Source organism: Chinchilla lanigera, unplaced genomic scaffold, assembly GCF_000276665.1.
Source record: "Chinchilla lanigera isolate Chin_1 unplaced genomic scaffold, ChiLan1.0 scaffold00010, whole genome shotgun sequence".
NCBI lineage: Eukaryota > Metazoa > Chordata > Mammalia > Rodentia > Chinchillidae > Chinchilla > Chinchilla lanigera.
This window is the reverse complement of record NW_004955411.1, coordinates 9,583,736-9,601,869: the sequence shown is the minus strand read 5'-3', so window position 1 is coordinate 9,601,869 and position 18,134 is coordinate 9,583,736. Positions and strand designations below refer to the sequence as shown.

At 35.9% G+C, this 18,134-nt stretch overlaps 1 pseudogene; it reads right to left on the bottom strand.

Annotated features, from left to right (window-relative positions):
• Positions 1-6,768, bottom strand: part of LOC102014876 — a 21,941-nt pseudogene extending 15,173 nt beyond the window's left edge.
• Positions 6,769-18,134: the final 11,366 nt, after the last annotated feature.

The window sequence follows — 18,134 nt, the reverse complement described above, 5'->3', positions numbered from 1 at the left end:
TAGATCCTTGTTGATTTTATGAGATCGTTTCTTTTATGGTCACTACCTGCCATGCTGTCTTCCAAGTCTGAAATTCTATCTTTAGCTTCATTCAAGTGGTTTTGGTAGCTTTCAGTGGAAGCTTTGTTTTCCTGGACGTCTTTTTGAATCTGGTTCATGTGTTCTAAGTCCTTTCTATATTTTTCATTTAACACTTCTGTCCATTGCCTTTGTTCTTCTACTTTCTTATATGTTTCTTCTTTAGACTTTTTGAGCAGTTCTGTTATTATTATTGTCATTTCATTTTTTGCCTGAGATATTATTTCTGATCTCATCTCTTCTGTGGCCTTATGGAGTTGTTTCTTTACTTTCATTGCAATCATTTCAGCTATTTCAGGCATGTGTTTACGAAGCTCTCCTATGTTGATGTCTCCTGGACTTGTTCTGAGTGGGATGGAGTTCTGGGATTGTGTTTAGTCCTTTGTTTTGTCATGTCTGCTACTGGATGCAGAAAGCTCAGTTTCCCTCTTCAGTGGCTGCACAGCAAAGGCCACTAATGTCCCTAGTTTTCCTGTTGGTCAGGTTTGTCCCTCAGTGACCCCTGAGAAGCACTACTTAGTCTCAGGTTTTCAGGGAGTTGTTGATTTGTGTCTAGTTATCCCAGGTATCAGATGCGGGCATTTGTGTCAGTTGATGGCAGACCATCTGATCCAGCTTCCTCTTGCAATTCAGGGCACATGCACAGCCTAGACTCGGGTTGCACTGCTGTGACAGTCCCAGTCCAGTGGACCTATGTCCCCATGCAGTTCAGGGTAAAGGCAAACCCCAGACACAAACTGTAGGGTCGACAGTTTGTGAACCACCTGATTTTGTATCTCCAATCAGTTCAGGACACATATAGGAACCAGATGGAGGCTGGATAGACAACAATCACAGACTACCCATGCCTGCAACCCCCCATGGTGTCTGGGCACAAGTAAAGCACGGACTTGAATCACTGGACCAGCAGCTCTTGGAGAACTCGCTCACTCGGCATAGGGCATGTGCAGGGTGGGCCCACATGCAAACCCCAGTGAGAGCAGTCCCTGGGGCTTCTGAGTGATGACCTCCTGTCTGCTGCAGGTGCATGGAGGTCAGAGAGTCAGAGTGTAATGGTGACGGGGTCCTGGGTTGCCAACCCTGCCCCCAGGAAGTAGATGGGAAATACCTGGCTCTGCCCATAAGTTTCAGGTGGGAACCATGGCAGTGGGAGTAAAGCACAGGTTCAATCAGCGGGACCAGCATCTCTTGAAGCACTCGCTCCTTGACTTTCTAGAGAACTGGGTTCTTGGCCAAATACAGTGCATCCTCCAGTTGCAAATAAAGGGAGGTGGATAGATTTTGGAACCCAGAGAAAGGTCTATTGTTGGCCATGTCCAGGGTGGATCACTGAGAAGCAGGCACTAAAGGCACTAACTAAACAACAACAACAACTTCAACAGCAGCAACAGATAAAAGAGAATAGAAAACTGTGAAGACAAGGCAACAAAATCCCTCCAAAACTCCTATCTCTCCCAAAGCTGGTCATAGGGAATTTAGGCAGAAGAATTAATATGCTACATAGCTGAATTTTTTGAAATAAGAGTTCACAAATGCGCTCCACCATCTCAAAGGTGATATAACTAAATAAACAATGAATATAATAAACAAAACAAAGAGAAAGTTCACAGGAGACACTACTAATAAGTTGGCTGAGCTAAAACAAGTAGATGAAAAAATAAGGACCAAAATTTACCAAAGAATTAGAGTCCATTAAAGGTATCAAAGTAAAATCCAGGGAATTAAATATTCTGTTGAAAGTATGAGCAAAAGAAGCAATCATTGTGAGGACAGAGCAACAGAACTAGAAAAAAGGATGATGCTGATGGATTGTTATTGAGAAATACCTTCAAAACAACAAGAGACCATGAAAAACTAGATCCAACAGCTGGTAGATGACACAAAGAGACTAGTCTCCAATTAATGGAAATTAGTGAAAACTCAGAAGACAACACAAAAACTTGTTATAGAAATAATAGCAGAAAACTTTCCAAGTGTGCAGAAATAATTTAACATACAGATAAGTGAGGTATATGGAATCCCAGATGGCCATGATCAGAAAGGAACCTCTACATGACAGATAATAGTCAAAATCCTAGGGGCCAGGAATACAGCTCAGTGGCATAAACACCTGTCTTGCAAACATAAGGTCCAGGGTTCAATTCCTGTTACAAAAAAAAAAAAAAAAAAAAAAAAAAAAAAAAAAAGAAAAGAAAAGAAAAGAAAGAAAACCAGTGAAAAACCTAGAATACTAGAAGTCCAACACAATAACTAAAATGTCAATGCTGTTAAAGTAGTGAGTCATTGATAAAAGTAAACCCATTAGAATTATGAAGACCAGAGAGCTTGCAGTGTAGTATTTCGCACCCTAAAGAAAACAACTTTCAACCCAGATGGATATAGCTTGCAAAATTATATATCAAAACTGATGGAGAGAAAATATCTTTAAAAATTGAGGACCACCAGACCAGCACTCCAATAAATTCTTGATCATATCTTAGAAGGATACAATGATGAACACAATGCCAAATATCTAAGAGAATGACTGCAGAATGCAGTGTGAATAATTAAGCAGAAGGAAATAAAGGGAAATAAGCAACAGGAAAATGATGCAATGACAGGAATAAGCCAACAACTTTCAGCAATATCTCTCAATGTGAACAGTATCAATTCTCCAGGACATGGTTTGGGTGAATGGATCTAAAAATAAAACCCAATCATCAACAGCGTAAAAGAAACTCATATAATCCAAAAAGAAATTCATAGACTAAAAATCAGAGGGGAATTTCTTTCAATGAGAACTACCAAACTAGAAAGAGTAACTATCCTATTTTCAGACAAAATTAACTTCAAGCCAAAGGTGATCAGATGAAGTGCAGAATGTCATTACATATGGTTAAGGGAACTGTTCAAGAGGAGGAGATAGTATTTGTAAATATATGTGCATCAAACATCAACACATCAGAAAAACACACAAAGGAACCATCAAAAATATTAGAGATGAACCAAAACTTTGAAAAAATGGACTTAATATATATCTACATAATTATACATTCATGTTACTAGAGTACACATCTTTTCATCAGCATATAAAACTTTCTTCAAAATAGGTAATATGGTATCCAATAAAGTATACTTGAGTAAATGCAATGTAATCAAAATTATCGCACAAAATTTTTTTATCTTAGTGCAATGAAACATGAAATCAGTGGCAAAAGAAACCACAGAAATTATGGAAATAGATGAAATTAAACAATATACTATTGAATAATCAATGTGTCACACAAAAACAACATAGAAAAAATTAGACAGTCCCTAGAATTAAATGATAAGCCTGGTACAACGTTGCAGTACCTATAAGACATAATTAAAGCAGCCCTAAGTGGGAAATTTATAGGTATAAATGTCCTCATCAGAACAGAGTGATCCCGAATAAGTTATATAATGGTGCACCTCCATGTCCTAGAAAAACAAGAACAATCTAAATCTACAACTAGTACAAGAACAGGAAATATAAAGATCAGAGCAGAAATTAAGGAAATTGAGACTAAAAGTAAAATAAAAATAATGGGTCAAAGAGCTCATCAATCTTACCCAAAGAAAGGAAATCCCCAAGACAAGTTAGAAATGAAAAAGGCAAAAACCTCAATAGTCATTGCTGAAATATAGAGCTTTATTAGCAACTATACTCCAATAAGCTGGAGAATTCAGAAGAAATGGATAGATTGATAGATATTTATGAATTATTAGATCTGAATGAAGATTTTTAAAAACCTGAATAACCTAATAACAGACAGTGAAGTAGAAGCAGTAAGATAAAACCTATGAACTAAGAGTAACTTGTACCTCCGTGGATTCACTGCTGCATTCTATAAGACTGTTGGGAAGACATAATACCAATAATTCTAAATATCTATAATGAAATTTAAAGGGAAGCATCACCCCCAAAGTCATTCCTGGAACCCAGGATTGCCATAATGCTAAAAGCAGACAAAGGTCCAGCCAATAAAGAGATCTATAGGCCAATTTCTTTAATGAACATAGGTGCAAAAACCCTCAACAAGGTACTGGTAAACAGGATGCAAGTAATCATTAAAAAGATGTCACATGCCATGAAGGCATCATCCCAGTCATGCAAGGATGGTTCAGCACACATAAATCCATAATGTAATACACTGCATACACACAAGCAAAGACAGAAATCACGCAATTATCTCAATAGATGCAGTAAAAACTCTTGACAAAAATCCAACATTCCTTCACAATAAAAATATGAATGAATGAAAAAATGTGTAAAAAGTCCTTATCTCAAGCTGGTGAGAGTCATTTGTGACAAACATACTTCCAATATGCTGTTAGATGAGGAAAAACTGAAAGATTTCCCTCTAGAATCAGGAATGAGCAAAGAATGTCCAATACCACAAATCTCATTCTACACAGTACTCAAAACACTTGCCAGACCAATCAGGAAAGTGAAAGAAATAAAATGGATATATGAGAAAAAGGAAGAAGTGAAATTATCAGGATTTGTAGACAACATAATGCTCTACATAGAAGATCTAAAGTATTCCACCAAAAGAATCCTAGAATTAACAGCCAAATATGGCAATGTAATAGTATATAAATCAACACATGAGAATCATTATATTTCTGTATGCCAATAATGAAGCTACCAAAAAAGAAAATAAGTAAAGAATAACATTCACAATAACATCAAGACAACATAAATACTTAAGACTTAACCTAATCAAAGAAGTAAAGACCTCTATGATGAGAACTATAGCATTCTGAAAAAGGACATCAAAGAGAACATCAGAAACTGGGAAGATATCACCTGCTTCTGGAAAAGCAAAACCAATATCTTTAAAATGACCATGTTTCTAAATTGACATAGAAATTTAACAAATCCCAATCAAAATGCCAACATCATCCTTCAAAGAACTAGAGAAAATAATAATGAAATTTATATGGAAGCAGAAAAGATCTAGGGTAGCACAAACAATCTTCTGTAACAAGAGTAAAGGAAGAAGCATCACAATTTCAGATTTCAAGTATATTTTAAAAGTTCAGTTATAAAAATAACATGGTACTGGCAAAAGCAGATATGCCTATCTATGGCACAGAATAAAGGATGCATAAATAACTTCATTTCCATTCAGCTATGTGATCTGTAAAAAAGGTGAAAAAACATGCTTTAGAGGAAAGATAGCCTCTTTAATCATTGGTTTTAGAAAAACACCTATTTACTTGCAGAAGATTGAATCTGAAACAATACATCTCACTATGTACTAAAATAAAAATGGATCAAAAATCAAAATATTAAAATGGAAAATCTTGGGGCTGGGGATTTAGCTCAGCGGCACAGTGAGTGCCTGGCAAGCGTGAGGATGCAAGTTCGATTCCCAGTACTGGAAAAAAACCCCAAAATAAATAAATAAATAAATAAATAAAAAAAATGGAAAATCTTAATCTATTGGAAGATGAAAGAATTAGAAATCTTCTACACATATGTGCAGCCATGGATTTCTGAACATAACCCCAAACTGCACAAGAGATTACATCATGAATCAACGGATGGGTTCAAATGTAAAAACTGTTGCATAACAAAGGAAACCAGCAACAGAATAAAGAGACAACATATAGAATGGGAAAAAATTGCCAGCTATTCCTTGGACAGAGGGTTGACATATACAATATATAAAAACCTCAAAATATTAGATACCCACAAATAAAAGACACAATAAAAAAATGGGCAAGTGAAACAAGTAGACATTTTTCAGGTTGAGAAGTTCAAATGACCAATAAATACCTGAAAAAATGTTCAGCATTTCTTGCTATTGTACAAAGAATGCCTTTCATCCATAAATCAAATAATAACAAATGTTGACAAGGCTATGGGGAAAATAATCTGTCTACACTCTTGGTGGAAACGTGTACTAGTGCAACTACTATAGAAATCAGTTTGGACATTTCTCAAAAAAGTAAATTAGAAACTCCACATGACATGGCTATTCCCTTTCTAGATATTTTCCTGAAAGAGTTAAAAACATCCCATTACAGTGTTAAATGCATATTCATGTTTATAGTACATAGGTAAATCTTGGATGCATTCTACATGTCTATCAACAGAAGAATGGATAAAGATAATGTATTATTTATATATAGTGGAGTACTACTCTGTCCTAAAGAAGGATAGACTTCAATCATGTGTAGGAAATTGGATATACCTTTTGACCATAATGTAAACTGTAGTAAGTTAGATACATGCACTTAAATATCATATGAGTTCTCTTAGATGAGAAACTCAACTTATAAATAAGGAGCAAGATAAAAGATAGTTAATAGGAAATAAGGAACTAGAGCTTTTGTAAACCAAGTGATGAGGGGGCACAAGTGATGGAGGAGAGGGAAAAGGTTGAAAACAATTAAATGTTTTATGTATATGTATCAACTTTCCAAGAGGAGTGTAACCATTATATACTGCAAGCATGTACTGTACTAGTGTAAAATAAAAATTGAAAAAAGAATTAAAGACTTAAAACAATAAGTTTTTCTAAGCATATGTTTATCTAATTCACACTAGGACTGCCTAACAGAGAATAGGGCATGTAGCATTTATGAATTTCATCAGATAACTAACTGTTTACCGTGTTCTACATCTACCCATCTTTCTTGAAGCATCTGATAGGACCAGTATACCGGAGAATACATGTTCGGCAACCAAACTTATTCATATATCTCTGACTATAGAAGAAGAAATTAAGTCCAGAGGAAAAATAAATATCCCCCACTGTGTGGTTATGGGCACATCCCTGCCACCTTTACTTTTATTATTGAACTCTGTTCATCATCAGTTGAACCTGGGGTCAATCATCAGACCAAAAAGGGGGCTCATTGTGTAGGCTACTGACCTCTCAGTAATATTAAGTAATAGTGAACGAGATTAAGGGGAAGCTTTACCTTAAAGATGGATCACAGACGCTGAAGCCAAACAGTTGAGTCTGAAAAAGCTGGGGTATAATAGAAATCAATTTGAAATAGAATGTTGACCGATTTTAGACACTTACAATTGTTACTTAAAATAATACATGTTTTTAAATCATGGAACATTACCTAGCTTCTTATTTCAGAAAAGCATGTTTTCAGCACTGACAAAACTAATGAGATTTTGGTATCCACTCTAAAATCTGATTTTTGAAATATTAAAATAGTCTAATATATTTACATGTGTTAAATGATCTGGTTGATATTACATTATTAAAAATAACATTTTGAAATCATATTAATGTAGCATAAATTGCTATAAACTTTTTTTGTATAAGCTTTGTTTTTAATCTATGGAAGAGGTGTTTCATCAGGAATGTAAAATAACTGTTGAGATCTAACATATTTTGGAAGGGATATATTGTGTCATTCATAGTGTATAGTTGGGTCCATGTACATATTTTGTTATAATATAATAAAGAGATAAATGAAAGAAGGATACAGCACAATTAGAAAGATTACTTAAAAACTATCTTTGCCATCATATAAGCAGATATGAAGGATACCCAGAAATCTGGAAACACCTGGTAAATGATCAAAATGGTTTTAATGGTATGTCACACTGCAGTGTGGAGATTTTAATCTTGGCTTAAAGTAATAATTATGAAGGACATGTAGGCAGTGTTTTCTTTCTTTTATTTTTGTGTTTTTCCTGTTCTCCATCACTCTATCTCTATTTTAATTCCCTCCTCCTCATACTTTAAGTGTACCTGGTTATATGATACTTGGGTATCTGCTAAGAAGTAGAAGGAATTGTAGTTACCTTCCATCTCTTCTCTTTACTTATACATAGATAAATCATTGTTCATAATAACATTGTGTTTTGGTATGGAATGTTATACTTTATATGGTGCTTCCATAGCACTTTAATCCTTACAAAAAGCCTCAGGTAAGCAGAGCAGATACTGTGAATCATCTTCACAGATAATGAAAATTAAGATTAGGGAAATGGTTTGTCCAGACTGACAGCTGTGGGGTAACAGATTGGAATCAAAGCTTGGTATACATTTTTAAAAACAGTTAATCATGTATAGAATTTGTCTCTATTACAAAACAAACTAATGATTATTATAAAATGTTAAAATGGTGAGAAAATCTTACTCTTACCTAAAACAAATACTCATTATTCAGATATTTTTCTATTTAGCTTTTGTTTTGTTTTGTTTTGTTTTGGTTTGGTTTTTTTCCGGTAGCGAGAATCTAACTCACAACCTTGTGCTTGCCAGGCAGGCGCTGTGCCGCTGAGCTAAATCCCCAGCCCCTCTATTTAGCTTTTAAAGTCATGCAGGAAATTTTAAAGTATAATTAAAAATTTTAAATATAATTTTAGTCAACCACACACATAGCCTTTATTACTGTTAACCTTTTAGATAAGCACTGTAAAATATTTTATAAAATATTCTTTCTTGAACCTTTCAAAATACATAAATTAAACTTGTAAATTTTAATGAGAAGTTATAAAAGTCTATCATCTGCAGTCTCTTGGATCGGAGTTTACACCCTGGATATATAGATTGACACCCTTACAAGTCATCACAGGTAAATAAATCTCTCTCTCCCCATCTCTCATATATATATTTATAATATGTGGTTATGTGTCACTTAACAATTGGGATTCATCCTGAGAAATGAGTTGTTAGGTGATTTCATAATTTTGCAAATATCACAGAGTATCCTACACAACCTTAAATGGCTGGTCTTCCACACGACTATATTACATGGTATAGCCGGTTGCTTGTAGGTTACAAACTTAACATGTGACTTTATTGGATACTGGAGGCAATCATAAACAGTCATATTTATGTATCTAAACATATTTAAAACAAAAAAGTTCCAGTAAAAAAGTACAGTATAAAAAATATTCCAAGGATTCTCAAGACTGAGACTTGAAGACCACTATTTGGAGCCCTGTAGGAGCAACTTTCTGAGGGCTTGTCTCGAAATACATACATACACACATAACACACATACATACATATACATAAATACACATACATGCACACATACACTGCTACATACATACATACATACATAAAAGCTTGGGGGTGCAGTTCAGTGGGAGGGCCTGAGTTCTATCTCTAGAACCACAAAGATGAAAAATAGTAGAAAAAGAAAAAGATAAAGGGTGATAAACCAGTAAGGGCCACTTGCTATGAATGGGACTTGCAGGTCTGGAAGTTGCTCTGGATGCACCAGTGAGGGAGTGGTGGGTGAATGTGAGCGCCAAGAGCACAGCTGTGCACTGCTGAAACCTGCATGAGCAGTGTAGCAGGCTGCACTAAACTGATGAAAGACATCTTTGGGCTGGGGATATAGCTCAGTGGCATAAGCGCCTGCCTGGCAAGTGCAAGGTCATGAGTTCAATCCCCGGTACTGCAAAAAAAAAAGAAAGACATCTTTATTTAATAATATATTAGCTTTATCTCACTGTAACTTCCTACTTTATTGTTTTTCAATTTTTAAAAGTTTTTGACTGTTGTATAACACTTAAAATACACACTGTAGTGCTGTACAAAAACATCTGCATGTCTTTTTTCTATCATCTTTCTTCCATTTTAATTTTTATATTCTATTCCATTTTTTTTTTTTTTTTTTTTTTTTGGTACTGGGAATCACACTCAGGACCTTGCACCTGCCAGGCAGGCTCTGTGCCACTTAGCTATATCCCCAGCCCCTTTCTAAGTTGTATAGTTCACAAGGAAGAGACAAGTATACACTAGCCTAAGCCCACCCAGGCTCAGGATTATCGATATCACAGCTTGCATCTCTACACCTTGTCCCAGTGGAAAGTCCTGAGGGACAGTGACACAAACGGAGCTGTCACCTCTCATGACAGCCAGGCCCGCTTCTGGAATTCCTCCTCCAGAATGGGTCTGACGCTTTTCTTTAGCAGCTGTCACTCTTTCAAAATTATGTCATGGTGTTTTAGTTTTGTTGTTCCTTTCTCTACCATGGCTTTCCTTGAAGGTAGCTAATGCACCATGAATACTGCTTTTTATTAACAAAAACCTTTTAGTGATAAGGACCATGTTTTCTAATTTTTAAGGAGTTTATTGAGGTCTGTACAATCATCTTCTAAACATATCCCTATGAATTTTTCTTTAAAGCGCTTCCTTTTCTTTTGTTTCTTTTTCTCTTGTTTCTTTTTCGGCTATAAATTTACTAGGCAACAGAAATTTTTTAGATTTGTTATACTCTTCTGGGGCCATCATTCTAGATGCAGTTCATCTGCCACTAATCACACGTGGTCATGCAGTGCATGACTGGATATAACAATTGTGTATGCTGGGATATTTTTTTATGTAGTATTTTTAATTGCTTTCTAGACTTTATTTTTCTTCTCCCTCCACACTGCAAAGATATGAACAGAGTGTTCATAAGTAGAACTGACATTTATTTAATACATAAATATTCAAGGGTAGAGGATTGAAAAAGTAAATCATGATACTCTCAACATATCATTTTACAGCCTGATGTGCATACTATATTACTGGGGAATAATTTCTTACTCTGTGAAATTTGCCTTCATGTCAATGACCCTTTCTTTGTCCACAGAAACAATTTCAATGTCAATCAATTTATTCTTTCTCATGTAGGATATCATTTAGTAAACTGGAGAAGGAGCCTGCCTTTTAGAAGATTGGTCTTCTCATTTTAATTAAATGGACTCTGATATAATAAAAAGGAAAACTATTTCTTTCTTCATAGCCTAGATTAGTGTCATTATTATGTATTATGGAGCAGCAATAATAGACTTGTTGACAATATCTAGCTCAGCCTCTATTAGTGAGTCATTTGAGTACTGTAATTAGAATACAACTATAGGGCATTGCCTAAGAAAACACAAATGAGAAATCACTGAAATTTAAAATCTTCCTTTACAATCTTTGTGATTGTCACTAAATTGCATTACATTTTCAAAAAGGTTTCAGTAACTCAATAAATATAAAGTAGTTTTAGGGATTCTCTTCTAAAACCAGGGCGTATCTTTGAACAAAGGTAGATGTTTGCTCCAGGTGATTTTCATTTCTCAACAATGCAGATAGTCAATTTAAAACCTTTTATATCCTCTTTTGGTGAGACCTGAATCTCCTGTGACAACTTGTCACCCAGGCAACTAAACCTACACTCTACTGAAGTAAAATACATTTTGTTTTAATACAGGTGTTTTTAAAGGTAAAAATGGTTTGCAATTTTACTTTAAATGAAAGTGAAATTGTTTATATATCTATGTCCACAAAACACTGAAAATAAGCATGCTCAGATCAATAATTATTTCTGGTCTGAGGTGACCTTCTTCTTCCCCTTTGCCTTCCAAGCTTAACAAATTAATAATCATAATCAGATTTAGCATTTGTTCTCCACCCATCTATACAAATGGAAGTAATTTAATCCTACTTGAAATGCAATTATGTAAAATTATTCAAATAGCATAGGAAAATGAAGCCATCCACAGAATCCCTGCTATAGAGACAGTCAGCAAGGCAGATCCAGGTTGACCAGCATTCCCAACAGCCAACCAAAAGTGCTTTCAATTTCCCCACTGACTTTCCAAATCAGCTCTAGGGCATCTGACTTCACTGGAAGACTGTCAGGTATACACAACCTCCCTACATTCAGCTTTGAAGGTTTAATGGCCTGGTCTTTTATTTGTAGAATATTTTCATCTGTCAGGAAAAGTTGTCAGCTCTATTTGTTCACAGAAAATGTTTGTGATGGAGAATAACTTTTCTGAGACTTATGAAAGCCTTCTATCAGACTTGCTTCCATCTCAGGTAGAGTTGTTTTGTTCTATCCTACATCATTAATGATAGACTCTGTTTGCTGGTTAGCTCATTTATTAAAAAGAATGTTTATGTCTGGGGAAGTGTGGAAGAAAGAAATTAGAGAAGTATTTTGATCAACTCCCTCAATCTGAGGCAGAGACTTGAACACACAAGGCTATTTTAACTGCTCAAAAAAGACATCAGCAGAAATAAACTGCAGATCAGACTATAAGAAATTCCTGAAATTCTCAACCTTGATTAATTTTCCCTTTAGTTATTTGTTACTCTCTATTATCCTAAGCAGAATGGCATTTAACAACTTACAGAGAGAAGCCTTGTAAGTTGACCTGTGGGAACTGTGATAGTTGGGGGAGACTGAGGGGAGGAAATGGTAAGAGGGGCACCCCACTAGACTCTTCAGGAATTCGAGGGATATGGAGACAGATCTCAAAGAACTGAATGAATATACTAGGATTAAAAACAGAGGAGCTCCCCCTGAAGATTGCACCATGGAGTAAAGGGTGAATTCTGGGAATGAGTGTTAGCCAGAGACAGACCAGCACTATCAAAAGAAAGGCCTACATGACCCTGGTATCCGGCCTTGGTGAACGAGCCTCCCCAGACAGTTTCTGCTTCTGTGAAGTGATTATCTCCCTCAGGGAGGTCTCTGAGATTTTTACAGAGGGTCTGCTGACTTCAGGAGAGGTTGAGGCTGAAGACACTGTGGTCTCAAGTCTTTGTGTGTAGTGAGGCAGGTCGTGTTGTGTTTAAGAGCAGGTTGACCTCTTTGAGCCTGAGCAATTTCTGTTGTGTTTCATCTATGAAGAGTTAATAAGAATATCTCTCTAGGGCTGGGGATTTAGGTCAGCGGCAAAAGCGCCTGCCTGGCAAGCGCAAGGTCGTGAGTTCGGTTCCCGGTACCGGAGAAAAACCAAAAAAAAAAAAAAAAAAAAAAAAAAAAAAAAAAAAAAAAAAAGAATATCTCTCTGATATTGTCTATCAGCACATCATGACAGAAAGTTAGCACAGAATCTTGTCCTACCTGTTCTTTATTTATATTTTTACTTACATATTTGTCTTCTTCATTCATCTGTGATATTTCTAAATATCAAGATCATGTCTTAAACATCTTGTAGCTCGGTGCCTAGTGGTAATGGATTACAAGACTTGGCAAATTATTTTTAATGAATATTGTATGCATTTGGCTGAAGAATAGTAGCAGCTACAATTTGTAGAGTGCTTACTATTTTATAGGTCCTTAGTGACTCGTAGTAGCTCAGAAAATTGTGTAACTCTGAGGTAAATTGATCATTGCCATTTAAAAAACAAGAAAGCTGAAATGCAGAGATGGCGTAACTTGACTAATTGGTTCAGCTACTGGTTGAGTCTTGAAGTCTCGCTCCAGCTCATTTCTTTCATCTTGGTGCTATACTGAGTACTACTTGGATCCCTCCCTATATTAATAACTGCCCTAAGATAAGGAAAGAGCAGGAAATATTCATGCCCACACAATATGAGAGGAGCCACCACTGCTTTTGAGACTGCAGGGCATTTTGCATGTGCCTCATGCCCAGTAGCAGACTACATTCCTGCTTTTCCAGGAAAGTGTGATAATTCATTTCAGAGTGCAGAGAACGATTTCAAGAGCGAGATGTGTAGGACAGATGCTCCTGTCATAGCAATTAGCTCTTACTAAAGAATAGTCTTTTGTCTTCCCTAAGCAATTTCTACTGAGAAATTCTTTTGCTTTATACAAGCAAACAACAGCAACAATAGGGATAATCACAGAATTAACATGATTGAACTAAAAATGTGGACCCATCCATGTGTTGCTAGGATCTAAAAAAGTCTGTTTTGGAGTTGAGGGAGTGTAAACTTCAAATGATCAGTTTGTATGCTTTACTTGAAATTATATATATTTTTTTTCTCCAAAAGACCCATAGGCTGTGTGGGGAAGAAAGAGCTGGTATGATGAAGAGACCATAAGCTGTAGGCACAGACAGACTTGTGCTGAAAACTAGCTGTACTGTCAGTTAACTGCATGAATTTGGTCAAGTTATGCAACTTCACCTCAAAATAATGTATGATTTGCAGTGTTATTATTAAGTGTAGGGTAATACATTCCAGACATTTTATACAGACAATGAGTATTATTCAGCTGCCTCCATAAGGCTCTGCTTGTTCTGTCAGTATGGCTGCCTGCAGTTCCGCAGATGCACTTGGCCACTGCACAGTTGTGTATTTCCTTTTGGCTGCACTAACCTGAGTACTGATTTCTTTCGGGGTCTTAGAAAATTCAAATAGCAAAAATGGTTTCTTGTTTTGGGCCCTAAAGCATGACATCTGACATCTTAGCTCCGTGTGCTCCAAGAAATCTGTGCACATGACGTTCTATGAATCATAACTGGTTTTCAAATATAGTAGAATAGAAAATGATTACAGTGGATTAATGTCTGAATAATAAATTATTGTTATATGAATTTGAAATATGTTCCCTTACTAGCCTACATGCTGATATAAATATCAGCTAACTGCATATGTAACTAATGAACTTATAGCGGTTAAGACAAAGGGTGACCTTTTTGAATTTCTTTTTTTAATTTATAAAAAGTGAATAGTAGTGCCTGCCTCATACTGGCTTTCAATAATACATTTGATAATGCAAGTTGTTTGGCTCCATGATATTGATGTGTTCCATACAGCCGACATGACCAATTATTCTGGTTTTTTGGAGTGCAGAACTTTTAGTGCAAAACCTAGGAAATTTCCTCATACAGGAAAGTTGGTCACTTTATGCATGAATGAGAAGCATCTGTATGAATTACATTATAAAAATTTATCTTCTGACATTTAAACAATTAAAATCAGATACTATTTTATTTAGTTGCTCTTAAATAAAATAAATAAATCTTTGAATGTGAAAAAACATAAGAAACAAACCAAACTTCCAACAATGACCACCAAGAATGAGAGTGGAATTCTCAGCACAAAAAAATAATTTTGTTTTTCAAGGATACAGTAGTTGTCTTGGTTACTTTTCTCTTGGTGCTGAGACAAAACATCCAACACCCAAATTTAAGAAAGAAAAGGTTTATTTAGCTCACAGTTTGTGCAGGTTTCAGTCCATACTCCGCTGGCTCCAAGGCAGGGTGGCACATGGCGCAGGGCAAATATTCATGGCAAAGGAAGATAGCAAAAGCAAGAAGAGAGAAAGGGAGGAACAGCAGTGGCAAGCAGCCTCCTTCCCTCCCTTACATTGTATGCAAACTACCTGCCCCAGGGCGAGTGTAGCACTCACATCCATAATTCCAACATTGGGCCGTGAATCAATCATAAACTCTAGAAGCCCACCCCATGACAGCATGAGGCTTGGGGGGACACCCAGACACAAACCATCACAGTGGTTAACACAGTTTTCATATTCTGATAAATGTGCACATAGACTCAAGGATTAAATAAGTGTTACTTTGGAGTAAGTCTTTGCAGTTTCTAATGTTTCCTTCCTGCTCCCTACCAGCTTAGTCCCAACTTCATGAGCACCTATCTTTTTTGCTTACCAAACAGAAAGCTGGAAAGAGCTCAAAATTAATCTACTTTTCTACATAACAACAAAGAGGTTGACAGTTATCCATCCCCGAACTATTACATTTTCACACAAAGTGAAAACTAGTCTAAGAAGCAAACTTCTAAATGTGCAGTTCCAGGTGTAGTAGGAATTCCAGGCAGTGGGAGGGACATGCGGTGCATGTGAAGTATTCCAAGAAGCAATCATTGTCCTGAGTAAAAATCTGAGAGGTTGTGGCTAAGGACTTACATCTAACACCAGCTATAACCTGTGATTCTTATCAACTCCTTATTTATATTCTTTAGCTCTGATCTGATAGTATATAAAAAGTACTGCCATGTAAAAATTTCTACAGACCAGAATATTTTTTTACGCTCTTCATTCTATCAGTTCCCAAACCAATGGATGAGGCAAGAATCTGTAACTGATACAATGAAGAATAATGATACCCAGGGATATACTGCTGGGGACTTTCATTCCTGGTGTTCCCATAAGCTTCCGGAATTTGTGTAGGAGCTCTTCTTCCTTCCTCAGGGAACTGCAGCTGTGTTTAGATAATCAGTGTAATTCCTTGTTTTGGGGAAGGTAGGCCTCCCAGCAACCTCCAGGGCATATTTAATGATCATTTGTTGTGATCATAGCTTTATATTCCACTTTACTTTGGATTGGTCTAAAGGTGAGTATGATACAGTTCTGGTCAATAGCATTCTGGGGACAAATTTTCTTTAAAATTAAAAAGAAAGTAGAAGAGAAGGGAACAGAGCTCAAAGAAGGATTTTAATTCTTGCTGCTGTGTTTTATTGTGATGCTTGGCGCTTGGGTAGATACCTTGAGATTATGAAGTGGCATACCTAAGAGGACAAAAGAACGCCAAGAACGCTGAGGGTAGTGCGTGCGTTATACTTTTGCGATGCTGTATCAGATATGGAATTGATTTTCTCTTGATCTATTATTCTTTAAAGTATTTAAAACCTTTATTAACATTTAGCCACATATTCTGTAACTTGAAGACACAATCATCTCCAAATACCACTCCGTATAATAAAATAATATTTTAAGATGAACTGTAAGAATAAAAGTAAAACACTAATAGAAACCTCTTTAGAAATGCTTTTTCCTATAACTTATATATAAAGGAAAGTAGTATCACTTATATGAAAATAAAATTGCATGATAAATCCCTTGGTCCTCACTTCCAAGCAGATTTATACCCGAGTCTTCCTGTACATAAGTTTTAGAACAATTGTAGATAAGGGGATGTATTGAACTTGGAGTTTTAAATATTTCTGTATATCACAGACTGAATTGGAATACACATCGACACTTAATTCATATCTCATTACATGATTAATTAACATCTAGATCCACTCATCTTCCTCTAAAGAAACATAGCATGTAACTGCTCTTCTTTCTTATTTCCCTTGTTCATCTTCCCTTGAAGCTTTAACTTTGTCTCCTTTAGTCTCACTAATTTTCCTTACGGACATATAGGTGACTTTGATTACTTTGTAGTTACCTTCATTTGATTCCTACCTTGCCCTCTCTGCCAGTTTCATTTCTTATCATCCATTTCTGCTTTATATTAATGGTCATTCCTGATTCGGTCACTGTGTTAACCATTTTGCTTGTAAGCCTTAGTGAATTAGATTGTCCAAAGGGCCAGATCTCAATTCTGCTTCTGTGAGCTTAATGTTTGTTTGTTGTAGATTTTACATATAAATGAGATCATATGGTATTTGTCTTTCTGTGCCTTAGTTAACTTTACATAATGTCCTACAGATCCATTCATGATGTTGCAAATCACAAAATCTCCTTATCTTTTAAGGCTGAATATCTTTTCTTATCCATTCTCCCTGAATGGAACATGTGGGTTGATTAATGTAAATAATGCTATAACAAATACTGCAGTCCAGATGTCCTTTCAGCATATTGATTTCATTTCTTGGAGATTATATGCCTGGTACTGAGATTGCTGGAACACAAGGTAGCTGTATGTTAAATTTTGTGTGGAACTTCCATACAGTTTTCCATAATGACTATACTAATTTGCATTCGTACCAATAGGAACAAGTGTTCCTTTTTCTCATCATGCTAATACTTACCTCTTTTCTTCTTGATAGTAGCCATTCTAACAGGTGTGCAATAATATAGCTCATTGCATTTTTGATTTGTATTTGCTGAGCATATTTCTCTTACCTGTTGACCTTCTGTGTGCATATATTGACAAAATAAAAATCATGAGGGATTTTTTTGTACTTATATTAGTAACCTGGCTTGTGAGCTGTGGCATACAGAAATTAAATTGAAGAGACTGAACAATATTATGATGAGTTCATCATTAATACAGATTGACAATGAATGCAACACTCAGTGATTCCTGTTGAAATCAGGTAACGTAAGTCCTCTAGAATGATAATTAGTATCAGAAATTTCATCAACATAAATAAATTTGTTTGTGGCACCACTTTTAAGCATCCCCGAATAACTTTCTTATTTTTAAAGGAAAGATGAATGAAAGTGACACTTGATTAACTTTTCATTCAACTCTCAGGGCCGGGGATATAGCTCAGCAGCACAAGCGCCTGCCTGGCAAGTGCAAGCTCCTGAGTTTGATTCCCGGTACAAAAAAAAAAAAAGGTAATATTCAACTTTCTGTCTTGCTCCTCTGAGCCTGATGGAAACATTATCACGCAGGGTAAAGG